Below are 16,002 nucleotides of genomic sequence, written 5' to 3'. Positions count from 1 at the left end.
CTCAAGACCCTAACTATCCTGCCTATCAGAGACCTAAAGTCCCTTAATAAGAAACCCCCGATTTCCTCAGCCTCACAGATCCCAAGTTTTCTGACCCTGCGCATTCTACATCAAACAAAAGATCCCAAGTTCCCTCTGTCTGAGGACCCTAGTTACTTCACCCTGTGGGACCCAGATCTCCTCAAGCCGAGTGAATTCTCCCTTAGACGTAGAACCTACGTTATGCCCAGATTTTTCTGAATCCCAGGAGGAGATCCTCAAAACCCTTCTTGGAGAAACATTCCCTCTGCTGCACTGGAACAGAGCCATGATTTCAGCCCGACGCCATTCCACCAGTTAGGGGTTTGCGGGTATCCTCGAGAATCCCTGCATCACCCACAGACACATCCCTCCCAGTGACTTCCCTCAGAGGGGCTGAATTGTAGGGGAACAAAGAAACCAAATCTAATTCACATTAGGCTGATCTGTCATATCTAGTCAGGATCTGTCCGTCCCACCAATACCCTCACCCTGACTTTCCCCTCACCTTCGTGCCCTGGACACTCCACGCAAGGAAGACAGACCAGGCTCTGGACACTGGTCTGGGCTATCTCAGCACCTTCTTCTTCCACAGGCACCTTGGCCTTGAGCACTTCAATGGCCATGAGGCTGAACAGGTCTCCAGAGGAGAGCACTGAGGGAGATGCTGGGAGAAGAGAGTGGAAGCCCACGGTGAGAGGTGGAGGTGGCAAAGCTGGGCTCTAAGCCAGCTCTATAGGAAGGACATGGCGCTGGTCCCTGAAGCACCAGAGACTGCTTGCCTGGGCAGCTGAGTGAACTTCCCTGTGACCATAACAGGATGGGAACGCCTGGTCCTGTCTGAGATGGTGGGGTGGAGTGGAACAAAACAGGACACTAGCTTCGTCAACTGCTCTGTGTCCAGGGAGAGTTAGGAAAATGCTCAGTGTTTGTTCAGTTAAGCAGGACACAGTCGGGAAGGAAAGTCTTCATCCCTGTCTCACACAGACCATCCAGGAGCTTCAGGCTACTCCCTGCACAAAAGGTGGAGGAGAAGGCTCAGTTCTAAGGTCTGACTTAGATTAGTAAATCACTGATGAAATCTTTTATTTTCCTTAGGCCAAAGATGCTTTCGAAGACATCTCCGTATACTTCTCCAAGGAAGAATGGGAAGAGATGGGAGCATGGGAAAAAATCCGATATAGGAATATGAAAAGAAACTACGAAGCGCTGATTGCTATAGGTAACAGGAAGTGCTGGGTGCCTGTGAGCCTGGGAAACATGAAACAGGTCTTCACCCTCAGTGTTTACTTGGCCCGCTCTTAGGTGGCTTCATCTGCTCACAGTTCCCTTTTGTGTGGAGACTAAACTGGAGGAAATGTTTAGAGTTTTGTACCAGAGGGAGGTTGACCCTGCAGTGCAGAGCTTACCTCTTGCCTTGTTCTAGATTCCCCCAGCACATCCTACAGATTTCTTTGACTTTGTGACACTTCCCATTGCTTCTATGCGTTGTTCCTCCTTCTTAGAACAAATGTTTGCTTCTTTCCAGGTTTCAGAGCCACTCGACCAACTTTCATGCATCCCCGCAGGCAGGTCATCAAGCCCCAGGTAGATGACAGTGAGGATTCTGATGAAGAATGGACACCAAGGCAGCAAGGTGAGAGGCCAGAAGGATTTGGAGGTGTCTTCCTGAAACCAGCCTAGGCTTAGGTCTCAACTACATCTCAGCCATTAATAAGGAAAACATAATTTTCAGCATTGAGAAGTGGTTCTGGCCAAATATTTACATAAGTCTGAATGAAGATGAATGTATAGGTTTTCCAGTGTAATTCTCAAAAGTTTTATGGTTAAAATTTATCATTCTTTTTAAAATGAATTATTTTTGCTAAACATTCTTAGTGAAAGACAGTTAAAGAAACCTTAGAAATAAATTCACCAAATATATTTAATACTAATCTCACTGGTATTTGGATTAAATCTCTTTGAAGAGGAAATGATTAACATATTATATCAAGATACATTATTTATGTATGTATATAAAACAAAACCCATGACCTTCTTACCCGAAGGTGAAACTAATTCTTTATTTTGATTCTGGGAAAGGATTGGAGAGAACTATTTATTCTCCATGATCTTTCCCACATTTCTCTGACCAGAGATAGCATCAGGTAAATAAAATGAAGTACACTTATTATAAAATAAAAGTGAGCAGCTCACTTCCTCTTCTGCTGCTCAAACAGTTTAGAAGAGTTAATCTGCCTAGACGGGAGAAAACAATTTAGATAGTTCTATGATTCTCCATCTATGGATTTCTGTTCTCCCAGATTTTTAAACCTTATTTATTTAGTTTTGGCTGCACTGGGTCTTTGTTGCTGTGCCCAGGCTTTCTCTGGTTGTGGTGAGTGTCTTCTCATTGCAGAGCACGTGCAGGCTCTGTAGTTTCTGACACACAGGCTTAGCTGCCCCGCAGAAAGTGAAATCTTCCTGGACCAGCCATCGAACCTGTGTCCTCTGCATTGGCAGGCAGATTCTCATCCACTGTGCACCAGGGAATTCCCTCTGTTCCCTGAGGCTATAAAAACTAGTGAAAGGGATATGAAAACCATACATTTGGTTGTCTGCAAAGGTTTTGACATAAGGAGAGACTTTTCATAGGGAATACATACGCCTCGGTTCACATACGCCTGCTCGTCTTTATTTACCTTTTTAACAGTTTCTGAGTGTACGGCACACCATTGTTAACTATGTACACGTCAGTGTTAGTGGCCACAGTGCTAATCGCTCAGTCATGTCTGACTCTGCGTACCCAGAGACTGGAGCCCACCAGGCTCCTCTGTCCATGGGATTCTCTAGGCAAGAATCCTGGAGTGGGTTGCCATTTCCTATTCCAGGTGATCTTCCCAACCCAGGGATTGGGCCTGCATCTGTTGCATCTCCTGCATTGCAGGTGGATTTTTCCACCAATGAACCACCGGGAATATATATAAACATTGCTGTACAACAAATCTGTAGAAATGTTATAAATTGCGTGACTGAAGCCCTAACCCACATAGGAACAATTCTCCAATCCTTCCTCCTCATAGCCCTTGGCAACCACGATTATATTTTCTGTTTCCATGGATTTGATTAATTTACATACCTCATAGAAGTGGAATCAGGCCATATTTGTCTTTTTTGATTGGTTCATTTCACTTAGTATAATATCATCAAGGCCCATCCATGATGTAGCATATGACAGAACACTTTTTTAAGGCTTCAAATCATCCCGTTGTGTGCATGTGGATATAAGAGCTATAACATATATCTTATATATAATCTTTATCTTTTATCCCCCAATGAACATTTAGGTTGCTTACACATCTCGCCCATTGGGAATGATGTGGCAATTACCATACATGTGCCCACTATTTAGTCAATATCTTGCCTTCAACTTTTTATGGAAACACACTCTTGAGTGGGATTGCTAGATTATAGAGCAGTTCTAATTTTCTGTGGAAACTCCATACTGTTTGCTATAAAGCTTGCAACATTTTACACTGCCAACAATAGTGTATAAGTGTTCCAATTTCTCCATAACCTCACCAAACTTGCTATTGTCTTCTTATACATATTGCCCATCACAGAAGGTCTCAAATTGTATTTCTCTATTGATTAGTAATATTGAGCATCTTTTCATATGTTTGTTGGCCATTTGTGTATTTTCTCTGGAGAAATGTTTATTCAATTCCTTCTCTCATGGTTAGTCAGCTCAGACTGCCATAACAAAACAGACTGCATTCCTTAAACCACAGAAATTTGTTTTCCTACAATGCTGGAGCATGGAAATTTGATATCAAGGTGCCATCATAGTCAATCAGGTTCTCTTCCTGGCTTATAGGTAGCCTTCATAATGGTGTATGCTTAGTAACCCCTTATCAGATGCATATTTTACAAATATTTTCTACCATCCGATAGGTGGCCTTTTCAACTCTGTTCACTGTGTGCTTTGCTGCACAGAGGTTTTAAGATTAATGTCATTTGTCTATTTGTACTTTGTTACTAATACTTGTGCCCTTGGTACCATATCTAAGAAATCATTGCTGATTCAATGTCATGAGGCTTCACCCTTGTTTTCTTCTAAGAGTCTTATCAAGTCTTGCATAAATGTCTTTAATCCATTCTGAGTTGATTTTTATTCAAGGTGTAAGATGCTCATTATTTTGCATATGGTTATTTTATTTCCCAGGCACCATTCATTACAGGGATTAAGCTTTCCCCATTATCTTGACACCCTAGATGAAGATCATTAGACCATGTGTCCAAGAGCTGATTTCTGGCTGTCTATTCTGTTCCATTGATTGACATATCTGTCTTTCTGCCAGCCAGCTTCCTCAGTGGCTCAGCAGGTGAAGAATCTGCCTTCAGTGCAGGAGACACAGGAGATGCGGGTTCAATCCATGAGTTAAGAAGATCCCCTGGAGAAGGAAGTGGGAACCCTGTCCAGTATTCTTGCCTGAGAAATCCCCTGGACAGAGGAGGCTGGTGGGCTACAGTCCAAAAGGTCACAAAAAGTCAAGAAGACTGAGCGACTAAGCACACATGTTTTGTCAAATCTACCCTCTTCTGGTTCCTGTACCTTTGCAGTATGTTCTGAAATCAGAGGCCTCCAGCTTTGCTGTTCTTTCTAAGATTGCTTTGCCTATTTGGGGTACTCTGAGATTCCGTGTTAACTGTTGGATGGACTTTCTATATCTGAAAAAACTTCCATTGGGATTTTAACAGGAATTCCATTGAATCTTTAAATTGCTTTGGGTGGTAAGAACAGCTTAATAATATTAAACCTCCAAATCCATAAACATGAGGCACCTATCTATTTATTTATTACAGATTTCTTTCAGCAATATTTTGTGGTTTTCAACATATAAGTCTCTCATCTACTTAAGTTTATTCCTAATTACTTCATTCTTTTCAGTGCTATTACAAATAAGATTATTTGTCCAGTGGCTAAGACTCCACACTCCCAATGCAGAAAACTTGGGTTCAGTCCCTAGTCAGGGAACTAGATCCCACATGCCATAACAAAGACCTGGCACAAACAAATATATAAAATTTTTTTTTTTTTTAATTTAGCTCTTGACTGTAGATTTAAAAAAATGAAAAATAAATAGGATTGTTTTCTTATTTTCCTTTGTGGAATGATCATTCTTCATGCATGGGAAAGTATTTGAATGTTGATTTTGTACCCTGCAACTTTCTGTGCAGGATTTTTGTGTGTGTGGATTTAAAGATTTTTCTGCACATAAAAACATGCCCTTGTGAACAAACATAATTTTACTTCTTTCTTTCCAAATGGAAGCCTTTTGTTTCCATTTCTAACTTAAAGCCCTGGCCTAGGAATTCTAACAATATGGTGAACAGAAATGTTGATAACGGGCATCCTTGCCTTTTTTCCTTGATCTTTTTCACTGATGACTATGATGTTAGAGGTAGACTTTCAATATGTGACATTTATTATATTGCAGTCACTTCCTCCTATTTCTACATTGTTTAGTACTATTGTCATGAAAGACTAGTAAATTTATTAGATACTTTATGAACATCAGATGAGGCACAGATGAAGTTTCATATATATTTTTTAATTTTAAGAAAATTATGTAATGCTCCAGTGGAACCATGGGAGTTGAAGATACAGATATCATCTTCCATTCCTCCTTTGGGAATCATTGTCTTTGTCATTCTCTGGATTAGAATTATGTGTCCTTAATTAGAATACCCAGAGTTTGGAAACATTTACCAACCAAAACACTGATTCCCATCATTCTTTAGGTAAACTTTCTTCAATGGCCTTCAGAGTGGAACACAGTAAACACCAGAAGGTGAGTATTTCCAAAATCCTGTTGCCAAAATATCCTCATCATGGATCCAGTCACAGGTGAGAATAGGAGAAAACGCAGAGATCCTGGAGACAGCTGCCTTCCTGTCCTGAATCTTTAGCACACTGTCTGATATCATCACCATCTTTACAGTTAGTAAGAACAACAGCAGTAGTAGGCGGTTCTGTTGTTACATAATTTTCATAATATTTCAGACTTTAGGCATTTTATGTGAATAAACTTACTTAAACCTTAAATCAATCCTACAGTACCTATACGTAGGTATATAGCTATCACCATTATAGATACAAAAAATGAGGCAAAAAACACTTGATTATATGCTTGAGATCACAGTATCACTGGTAGTGTAATCTAAACCAATGCATGTTCTCTAAACCCCTTACAAACTGATTAAAACTTCCATAGTTCTATGAAGCTTATTCATACATCTTTATATCATTCATCTGAGAGATGTTTTCAACCTCAGTTCTTTTGTGCTGTGCTAGGGAGGGATATGCTAAGAAATCTGACTAAGGGAAGCTTAATGATATGGTAAGCAGTTTGTAGAGTGGACAGTCCAAGAAGAAGAAGGAGACAGGATCCCTACCTCAGAGCCTCCCACTCCAATATGAGGAAGCAACTTGCAACACTTATAAGCCTCAGGTTTATGACTGAAAGCAACAAATAAGAAAATAACAGAAGGACTTCACATAGATTACCTGCTTTTGAGTAGAAACTCACCATCTGGGCATCATTTCAAATGCTCATTCTTGTAGGAGGGAGTAACAACTCCTTCCTCTGAGCTCTAATTAGGCAACTCTCCTGTTTGGAATCATTTGTTTAGCCTGCCCCTGTGTTGTGAGGTTTGAGAGCCTAGCCCACACCCATTCATTCTCAGAAGTCCAGACCCAGCTCAAAGCCCCTGAGGGCCCCCTGAATGTTTTGTGAATGAGTGACTCCACATTTAAGCATTCATCTAGAAGTAGAAAGGCCAAAGAATTCTGAAGATAATATCTGTGAGCTAGACTTCAAATATAGATGCAGTTTAGGGAATAAATTGACACCAGGGATGTACGCTCACGTTCTTACTGTATTAAATAGCTCACACAACAATTTGTTCAAGGTTATTAAATTTCATGTCCACTATAATACTAAGAATTAGCCTGTACACCAATTAATGGGTCAGGAAACTGAGTAGAACCAGCTAGTCATACAGCCTTGTTCAAGGAGAACTGATGAGACCAGCTACTTTAATTCCAAACATGATCTGTAGGACATGGCAACCTGCAACTTTCATCTCATTTTCTATATTTTCTAAATGTTTTTCTGCCGATCGCCTTTTCTCTTCTTAATCTCACTGCTTTGTCACATTATTTTAAAGATGTGTTTTGTCCCCTCTGTAATTTTCCATACTTCCTCGTCCATCAAAGGCCCACTAACTAATAGAAATCCCCTGGATCTCTCTACGAGCCCTTACCCTCTTCTTTCCCTGACCTCCAGCTATTCTCCCTGCCTTGCTGCCACTTTTATGTAGAAAGTTGAAGGAGAAGAACGATAAGATATGAATTCTAGTTTTGATTCACTATCCACCTAGGTCCTTTTTTTACACTCCAGTGTTCAGACACCCCCCTCAAATCAGGTATTTCCAAGAATTGTCAAAGTATTAACTAAAATCATGCATGTGAAAACACTTCATAAAGTCCTAAAGAACTAAAGAAATGCATGCTGTCTTTTACTCACATGGAAGAGAATGTCCAGGGCACCATTAAGTAAGGAGTCTGGTTTGAAGGAATTGCCGGGAGCAGCAGAATCGCTGAAGACAAGTGGCTCCAAGCAGGCTCAGAATCCAGTGCCCCATCACAGAAAAGCAAGGACCCCTGGACAGCGCCCCAGACAAAAAGTTGGTAAGAGAAATTTGGGGAGTTCCTCTAATTAGTTCCTCTAATCCCTGTAGGAAAACTAATAAGTATGGCCTAGGTGTGTGGCATGGACTTTAGGTAGGCGGGGTTTAAGCTGGACTGATCTGAGACATGAAGTTAGCACTGGGGCCTTGGGAAAATCTTATACATTTTCTGAGGTCCTGATTGCTATCTGTAAACTGAAGAAATAATACATAACTCATACAGTGCTTGAAAGCCTTACATTAAATGCAAAAGTCTGACACCTGCAAGTAGTTCAATAAATCCAGCTGTGATAATGGGAACCGAGCTTTGTTAGTGTTTAGGCCGAGACCTCTGCTCAGTGCCTTAGATGTCATGTGCCCTTAACATATATTTTCTGAGCAGATGTATTGGTGAACTATTTCCTAAGTAGGAAGGTTTGGAAGTTAAACCTACTAACAGGAAGTGCAGGATGCTATCACTGAACTGGGCATCTGTGGTCAGTGGAGCCTCAGTCTCCTGAACCTGTAGTTAAAGGGAGAAGAAAGAAAATATAGAGAAGGGACTTCCTGGCAGTTAAGTAGTTAAGACTCCACAATTCCACTGGAGGAGGTGTGGGTTCCATTCCTGGTCAGGGAACTAAGATCCCACAAGCCATGCAGCGAGGCCAAGAAATAAATAATGTAACATTAAAACATAAAATTACAAAAGTAACAGTTTGAAAAATACATGTAAGAAAGCTTTAACAAAGTGTATAGATGGACAGGTAGGAGATCTCACACTTTCTGATAAAACAGGGACTAACTCCCCAGACCCCACCAGCCTTACTTAGCTTCTGTTCTCCATCTTAGAACTCAGAAGAAAGGAGACTGGAGTGAAGAGGTACAGTCTACGGGAAAGTAAGGGCCACGTGTACCAAGAAGTCAGCGAGCCCCAGGATGATGACTACTTCTGTGAGTGACCCTGCTGGCCCACTCATTGGCCCTGCTAGCCAATTGATTTTAGGAGAAGGGGCTTTGGGGCCTTGATCAACTAACCTCACCTCACCATTTGGTCCCCCAGCCATCCCCTTCCTCTATGACTTGGGGTGCAGGATCGAGGTCAAATGCCATGAATGCCCCATTTCTTTCTGAAGGGCATTACCACCAGCAACATCACTATACCTCCTCTCATCCCTGTTCTCACCTCCAGATTTTGAGGAGTGTCAGAACTTCTTCATCGACAGCTGTGCTGCCCATGGGCCCCCAACCTTTGTAAAGGACTGTGCAGTGGAAAAGGGGCACGCCAATCGCTCAGTTCTCACGCTGCCCCCTGGGTTAAGCATCAGACTGTCGGGCATCCCTGACGCTGGGCTTGGAGTGTGGAACGAGGCATCCGATCTGCCGCTGGGCCTGCACTTTGGCCTCTATGAGGGCCAGATCACAGACGATGAAGAGGCCGCCAACAGTGGATATGCCTGGCTGGTGAGAAGCACCCGTTTCCCTGTCCTCTTGCCTCTAATCACTTGTACTTGGTGGGGGGTGCTTCATGTTAACATGCGAGGACGCAGATGGTGATAACACAGTCGGCAATGACACGGGCAGCCCTGTGTTCTGTGTGCCCTGGGTGTGAACACAGGACTTCCATCTAAAGGCCAGAGTAGAGGTGGGACCACAGTGTACAGACACTCAGGACCTCTATCTAAAGGTCAGAGGAGAGCTGGGACCACAGTGTACAGACACTCAGGACCTCCATCTAAAGGTCAGAGGAGAGGTGGGACCACAGTGTACAAACACTCAGGACCTCTATCTAAAGGTCAGAGGAGAGCTGGGACCACAGTGTACAGACACTCAGGACCTCTATCTAAAGGTCAGAGGGGAGGTGGGACCACAGAGTACAGACACTCAGGACCTCTATCTAAAGGTCAGAGGAGAGGTGGGACCACAGTGTACAGACACACTGAAGTGACTCCTCCCTTGTAGAGCCCTTGCTTTCAATGAAGCAAGAGACTCAGACTTGGAATGATGAGTAAGGAGCTTACTGTGTGGTCCGACTGGCAGTTGAATCCATGCAGGATGAAAAACACCAATGACTAAACAGGGAAATAGCTTTTCTCTTCCTTCCTACGAAAAAAGAAAAGAAAGAAAAGAGGAAAGCTTGTATCTCTTTCTCTGACACTCAGATCACCAAAGGGAGGAACTGTTACGAGTATGTGGATGGAAAGGACACGTCTTGGGCCAACTGGATGAGGTGAGTGGAGTGAGTCTGCAGTGTGTAGACATTGAGACTCCCTCCATCACACGCGCCTTTCCTTCTCAACCCGGCTCCCTCAACAGCTTTCACATCTTCCTTCCTCTTTTCCCTCAATACCATGCTCTTTCATTTCAAAAGACACTGGAAAGAAGGAAATAAAAATATGGCACGTACCGTCAAGATACAAGTCTATATGCTGAGCAAAACTGGTGGACTTGAGAACAACTTGAGGAGTCTAGATTCACCAGGGACACTTTAACTCACTTAGTGGACACTTACCACGCACTTTATGTTTCAGTTTACACAGAGAACTTCGGTGCTGAAGTGGATCACACAACCCATGTGCTTTTGGAGAACATACTGCAAATAGATATTAGCCAATTGATTTTAGGAGCAGTAACCTAATCTCTTCTATCTTTGAGTAACTGCCCACGCCAGGATGACCTAACACAGGAGACCTTGACTCTCTGTGGGCAACAACCTCCTCAGGCTTGGTTCCAGTGAGAAGCGGGCCCTGAGGCCTCAGAAGGAATGGGGGGCAGCATGGCCCTGAGGCAGGCCCATTCTCTGAGGGCCTCTCCTTTCATCAGGGCAGGCAGACAGTGAACAGACTATTACTGTTCCGTGTCTCAACCTATATCAGAGCTGTCTCCAAGTTTCCATGGGAGGGGGTGGGCAAGCTAATAGGACCCTGGATATACGTGGGGCGATGGGAGGAAAGCCTCAGGAGAGAAGGCAGGCTGGGGTGAGTGCTGAGGGCTGCATGTTAGCCAAGGAGCACCTAGTCCTGTGGATGAAAGAGAACTTAATTCAGACTTTAGAGGGGCTAGAGTTCACCAGCCTCACGGACAGTCCAGGTGGAGATGAGTCTGCAACTGGGCTCCGGAAAATGGCTACTTAGGTAAGGAGAGAAAAGCATGGGAATTCACACGGCCTGGTCGAAGGTGTGAACAGAAGGTCCACATGAGGGGCGGACGCAGAGGCGGAAGGCAGGGAGCTGGGCATGGTCGGAGAGTGGAGGCCACTCATCACCTGAGGTTTCTTTCCCTTTCCCCGCCTCGACCCCAGGTATGTGAACTGTGCCCGGGACGACGAGGAGCAGAACCTGGTGGCCTTCCAGTATCACGGGCAGATCTTCTACCGAACCTGCCAGGTGGTCAGGCCGGGCTGTGAGCTGCTGGTCTGGTATGGGGACGAGTATGGTCAGGACCTTGGCATCAGGCGGAACAGCAGGGGGAAGCGTGAGCTCGCGGCCGGGAGAGGTTAGTGTCTCCCCCCTTCCAGCACCCCACCCCATCCTGGGAGCCTCGTGGTCCGATTTCGAAGTAGAGGACAGTCCAGTGCAAAGTCAGTTGAGCTGCAATTAAAATGCCTCAGAATTTGATTCTTTTCATATGATTGTTAGGAAAAAAATTTATATTAAAAATGCTAGTTCTAATTTTTAATATTTTATGCAAAAAAAAATGAGTAACATCACCTTCTGCTGAAAGGCTTAGAAGCAAAAAGCAGCATATCTAGCACCTACCAGCTCTCTGTACTTTACTTGTTTCTTCTTCATTTCCTCCCATTTCTAAGCGACACGTGTACAGTGATATGCATTCAGTTACTGTTCTAGTCTGTTGTCATGTGAGTTCACGCTCTGTGCCAGACGGGGCTTCACGCACCGAAACAGACAGGACCACTGCCCTGGGGCAGCAGGGGCTTCATACCAGACAGGGGCTGGTGCTCTGAAGAAACCAGCGCAGGGAACGTGCCTCGGGTCAGCGTGAGCAGAGGGTGGGTTGTGGTGCAGGAAGGTGCGGCAGAGTCTCTGCAGAGGTAACATCCGTGGGGAAGGATTCCAGGCAGGGGAGCAGCCAGTGCCACAGCCCCAGGGCCGGGAAGAGCGGCCATGCCAGGTGTCGCAGGAGGAAGAACAGAGGGAGAGAAGGAGGCTGGACGGGACATGGAAGCCTCAGAGCCTGTGTCCACGTGCAGGCCCCAGGGGTCCTACTGGATGATACAGAACAACTATGCGGCTTTCAGCTGCAAGCAACATGTTCTCTGTTCCGTGACAATGCTTTGGTTCATTTTTGGGAAGAGACAGAAGCGGGGAGTCCCCTCAGAGGTCAGTTCATTGCCAGACATGAGGGGAGACTGGGCTGTCTGAAGATGCTTGGGAGTGAGGGTGTGAAGGGTCTGACTGGACATGTATTTTTAAACAGGGATTCCTAGTGCATGTTAAGTGGATTAAGCCTGAATGAAATAAATGAGGTATGAGTACTGGTGAAGCTTGAGAAAGGATATGCCTTTATTTTATGATTTATGGAAAACTGAGAGAGGAGCAATTTGTGAACCAGTTGGGGCAGCAGGAGACAGACCTGTAGTCAGGGTGACCTGGGCCGCTCGGTCTCCTCCAGGCTCAAACCCACTTCCTGCAGAGATCGGCACAAAGGCTGCTCTTTGAACAAGGAGGCACAAAGTCAGATTTACCCACACCTGCTCTAACCACCCCCTGTGCTGCCTCCCATATGCAGAGAGCTCCAGTCCAGGCGCCCCTAACTTAATAGACCCTTTCTCCTCACAGGGAGCCACTAAGGAGATTTCATCTAAGTCATTAAGTCTTATCTCTCAGTAGGGTAAATACCTGTGGCCACTGTGACGTGACTTTTCAGACAGTTACACGCAGGGAAAGTCCCTGCAGATCCATCTCTATCAGGAGAGACGCTGCCTCTGATGTTGCTGGAAGGTCCCTATCTGGGTGATATGTAGAAATGGTCCTTGACGCCCACTTCCTGGATTTCTGTAGGTGTAGAGAATAAGAGTGGAATGGAAAAGTGGACTGTAAAGACACTTGATGGGAGACAAATCGTGCACTGTCAACACTTCGATGATTACTGGGGAGGGCCTGACCATGGCAAACCAGGTACCAGACTGACCAAAAGCTTCCTATTTCAGCAGAACCAAAGCCCAAGATCCACCCATGTGCGTCCTGCTCTCTGGCCTTCTCCAGTCAGAAATTCCTCAGCCAACACATCCAACGCAGTCACCCCTCTCAGACCCTCCTGAGACCATCTGAAAGAGACCTCCTCCAACCAGAGTATCCCTGCCCAGGCAATCAAAATCAGCAATATTCAGATCCACACAGTCCGAGCGACAAACCTGAGGGTCAGGAGGCCAAGGAGAGGCCCCAACAATTGCTGAAAAGCGTAAAGCCTAAGAGGATTTCAAGGGCCTCTTCCTACTCACCCGGAGGACAAATGGGGGATTCTGGGGTGCATGAGAGAATGAAAGACGAGCCCAGCACAAACAAGAAACTGAATCCGGAGGACACAGGCACATTGCTCACGGGGGAAGGGGTCTCAGGGATTATGAGACTCACGGATGGAGCGTGTGGGCAAGGCTCCCAAGACAGGCCAAGTCTCACCACACACGAGAGGACACACACAGGGGAGAAGCCCTATGTTTGCGGGGCTTGTGGGCGAAGCTTCAATCGGAAGGCATATCTCATCACACACCAGAGGACACACACAGGCGAGAAGCCCTATGTTTGTGGGGCTTGTGGGCGAAGCTTCAGTCAGAAGGCCCATCTCATCACACACCAGAGGACACACACGGGGGAGAAGCCCTATATTTGCAGGGAGTGTGGGCAAAGCTTCAGCAATAAATCAGTCCTCATCACACATGAGAGGATACAAACAGGGGAGAAACCCTATGTTTGCAGGGAGTGTGGGCGAAGCTTCAGTGATAAGTCAGTCCTTATCAGACACCAGAGGACACACACGGGGGAGAAGCCCTATGTTTGAGGGAAGTGTGGGCGAAGCTTCAGTCAGAAGACCAATCTCATCTCACACAAGAGGACACACACAGGTGAGAAGCCCTATGATAGCGGGGAGTGTGGGAGAAGCTTCTCTCAGAAATCAACCCTCATCAGACACCAGAGGACACACACAGGTGAGAAGCCCTATATTTGCAGGGAGTGTGGGCGAAGCTTAGGTCAGAAGACCCATCTCATCTCACACAAGAGGACACACACAGGGGAGAAGCCCTATGTTTGTGGTGAGTGTGGGCGAAGCTTCATTCAGAAGTCGGATTTCATCAGACACCAGAGGACACACACACGGGAGAAGCCCTATGTTTGCGGGGAGTGTGGGCAAAGCTCCAGTCACAAGTCCATCCTCAACAGACACCAGAGGACACACACAGGGTAGAAGCCCTATGTTTGCAGGGAGTGTGGGCGAAGCTTCAGACAGAAGTACGTCCTCATCTCACACAAGAGGACACACACAGCGAAGAAGACCTACGCTTGCAGGGAGTGTGGGCGAAGCTTCAGTCAGAAATCCGTCCTCATCAGACACCAGAGGACACACGCAGGGGAGAAGCCCTATGTTTGCGGGGAGTGTGGGCAAAGCTTCAGTCGGAAGTCCCTCCTCATCACCCACCAGAGGACACACACAGGGGAGAAGCCCTATGTTTGCAGGGAGTGTGAGTGAGTCATGATCAACAAACCACACCTTAGCCACAGGAGTATTTCTGCAGCCACCCCATGCCTCAGCTCTAAGGGGGCCTCAGAGGAGGCCTGTGACCTGTTACTGTCCCCAAGAGTATGAGTAGAGACTTCCCAGGTGGTCCAGGGGTCAAAACTCCAATGCAGAGACCCACGTTCAATACCTACTTGGGGAACTAGCTCCCACATGCTGCAACAAAGACACAGCACAGCCGAATAAATAAATATATAATAAATATTTTAAAGAAAGTGTGTGATAAGCACAGAATTACTTGTTAAATAGACCTTCCACTTTCATGACAGGAGAGGTGGTATATAAACCGCAGAAGGTTTCTTAGGTGTTCTGGAGATGTTCATGCCAATTGCCTTCGTGGTTTTTTAGGTCTCCTCTTCTAATAAATTTTGTCTCCAAACAAATCTGAATCCCAGACTATGTACTCATTCCCCGTTATTACTGACAGCAGTGGGGTCCAGTGGTAGCTGAACCCCTGGGAAGGCATATTCTCTAGTCAAGTCAGTTAGGTCACTGGACAGTCAATCCTGGGTCCAGGGAGAGGAATGCAGAGTGAAGTCAGAATCACCAGGGAAGGGAATTCCCTGATCTCCTGGGAAGTGGGGCCTCTCCTCCTTATAGACCTCAACTATCCTTTGGCCTCTCTTGGTGGCCCTCTGGTTCCTTCTGACTTCTTTGCCGCAAAAGGTGAAGGCCACATGCACGCGCGCCTGACTCAGCATGGGCCGTCTGGTCTCTGCCGCTCCCTCGGGGTCATCACAGCATCTGAACTTCAGATTCGACCACTGGGGTCCAGTTCCCAGCCCTGCCCCCAACAGCTGCGTAAGCTGGGGCAAGATGCTCAACCTCTCTGTGTCCCTAACCTCATCTGTGATACAGGGTGGGAGCACCAGTATTCTGGTCTGATGTAAGCACAGGCAGAATCTGGCGGAGGCTGGCTGAGAACGCAAGCCCCACCTTTGCTGTCTTTTGTTTTTTTCCTTAATATTCTTTTATTTTTTTAATAGAAGAATAATTGCTTTACAGAATTTGTTTCTTGCATGTCCTCCAGCCCCCACACCTTCCAGGTCTTCAGTGCTAGACGAAGAAAGGGCTGTTCAGACACTAGGATGCCCTGATGAGGGGGTGTGAGGTCAGGGGTGCTAAGGGAGGGCAACTCCCTTCGCATCCCTGCCATTCCTGCTGAACTGGGCAGCCCCAGGGCCCCTCCACAGGCAGGCAGTGCCCATAGTCATCCCCCCTGCCGAGAACAGATCCTGGAGCCGAGTTTGGAGGAAATTCCTATCCGGCCCCCATCCCACCCCCACATGGAGGGTCCTTGAGGCCCACACCGCGGCTTCTCTATGCATTGGCCTCGTACCTGTGCCCGTAAGCTCTGGTCAACGCTGTCGCGACCTTGAAATTCTTAACCATGGAACAGTTCATCCTTACACTTCTCTTTCATGAGTGAAGTCTGATGGGCCCTGGAGTGAGCTGTGAGCAGAGCAGATGCACACACAGCACGGGTCCTGGGGTGACCAGGCTGCACGAGGGGACAAGGTG

At 46.0% G+C, this 16,002-nt stretch overlaps 1 pseudogene; it reads left to right on the top strand.

The window, feature by feature from the left end:
* Positions 1-642: 642 nt before the first annotated feature.
* On the top strand, positions 643-14,433 carry LOC136173115 (histone-lysine N-methyltransferase PRDM9-like; annotated as a pseudogene).
* Positions 14,434-16,002: the final 1,569 nt, after the last annotated feature.

Source organism: Muntiacus reevesi, chromosome 8 (genome assembly GCF_963930625.1).
Source record: "Muntiacus reevesi chromosome 8, mMunRee1.1, whole genome shotgun sequence".
In the NCBI taxonomy this organism is placed as follows: Eukaryota; Metazoa; Chordata; class Mammalia; order Artiodactyla; family Cervidae; genus Muntiacus; species Muntiacus reevesi.
This window is presented reverse-complemented; position numbering and strand designations above follow the sequence as displayed.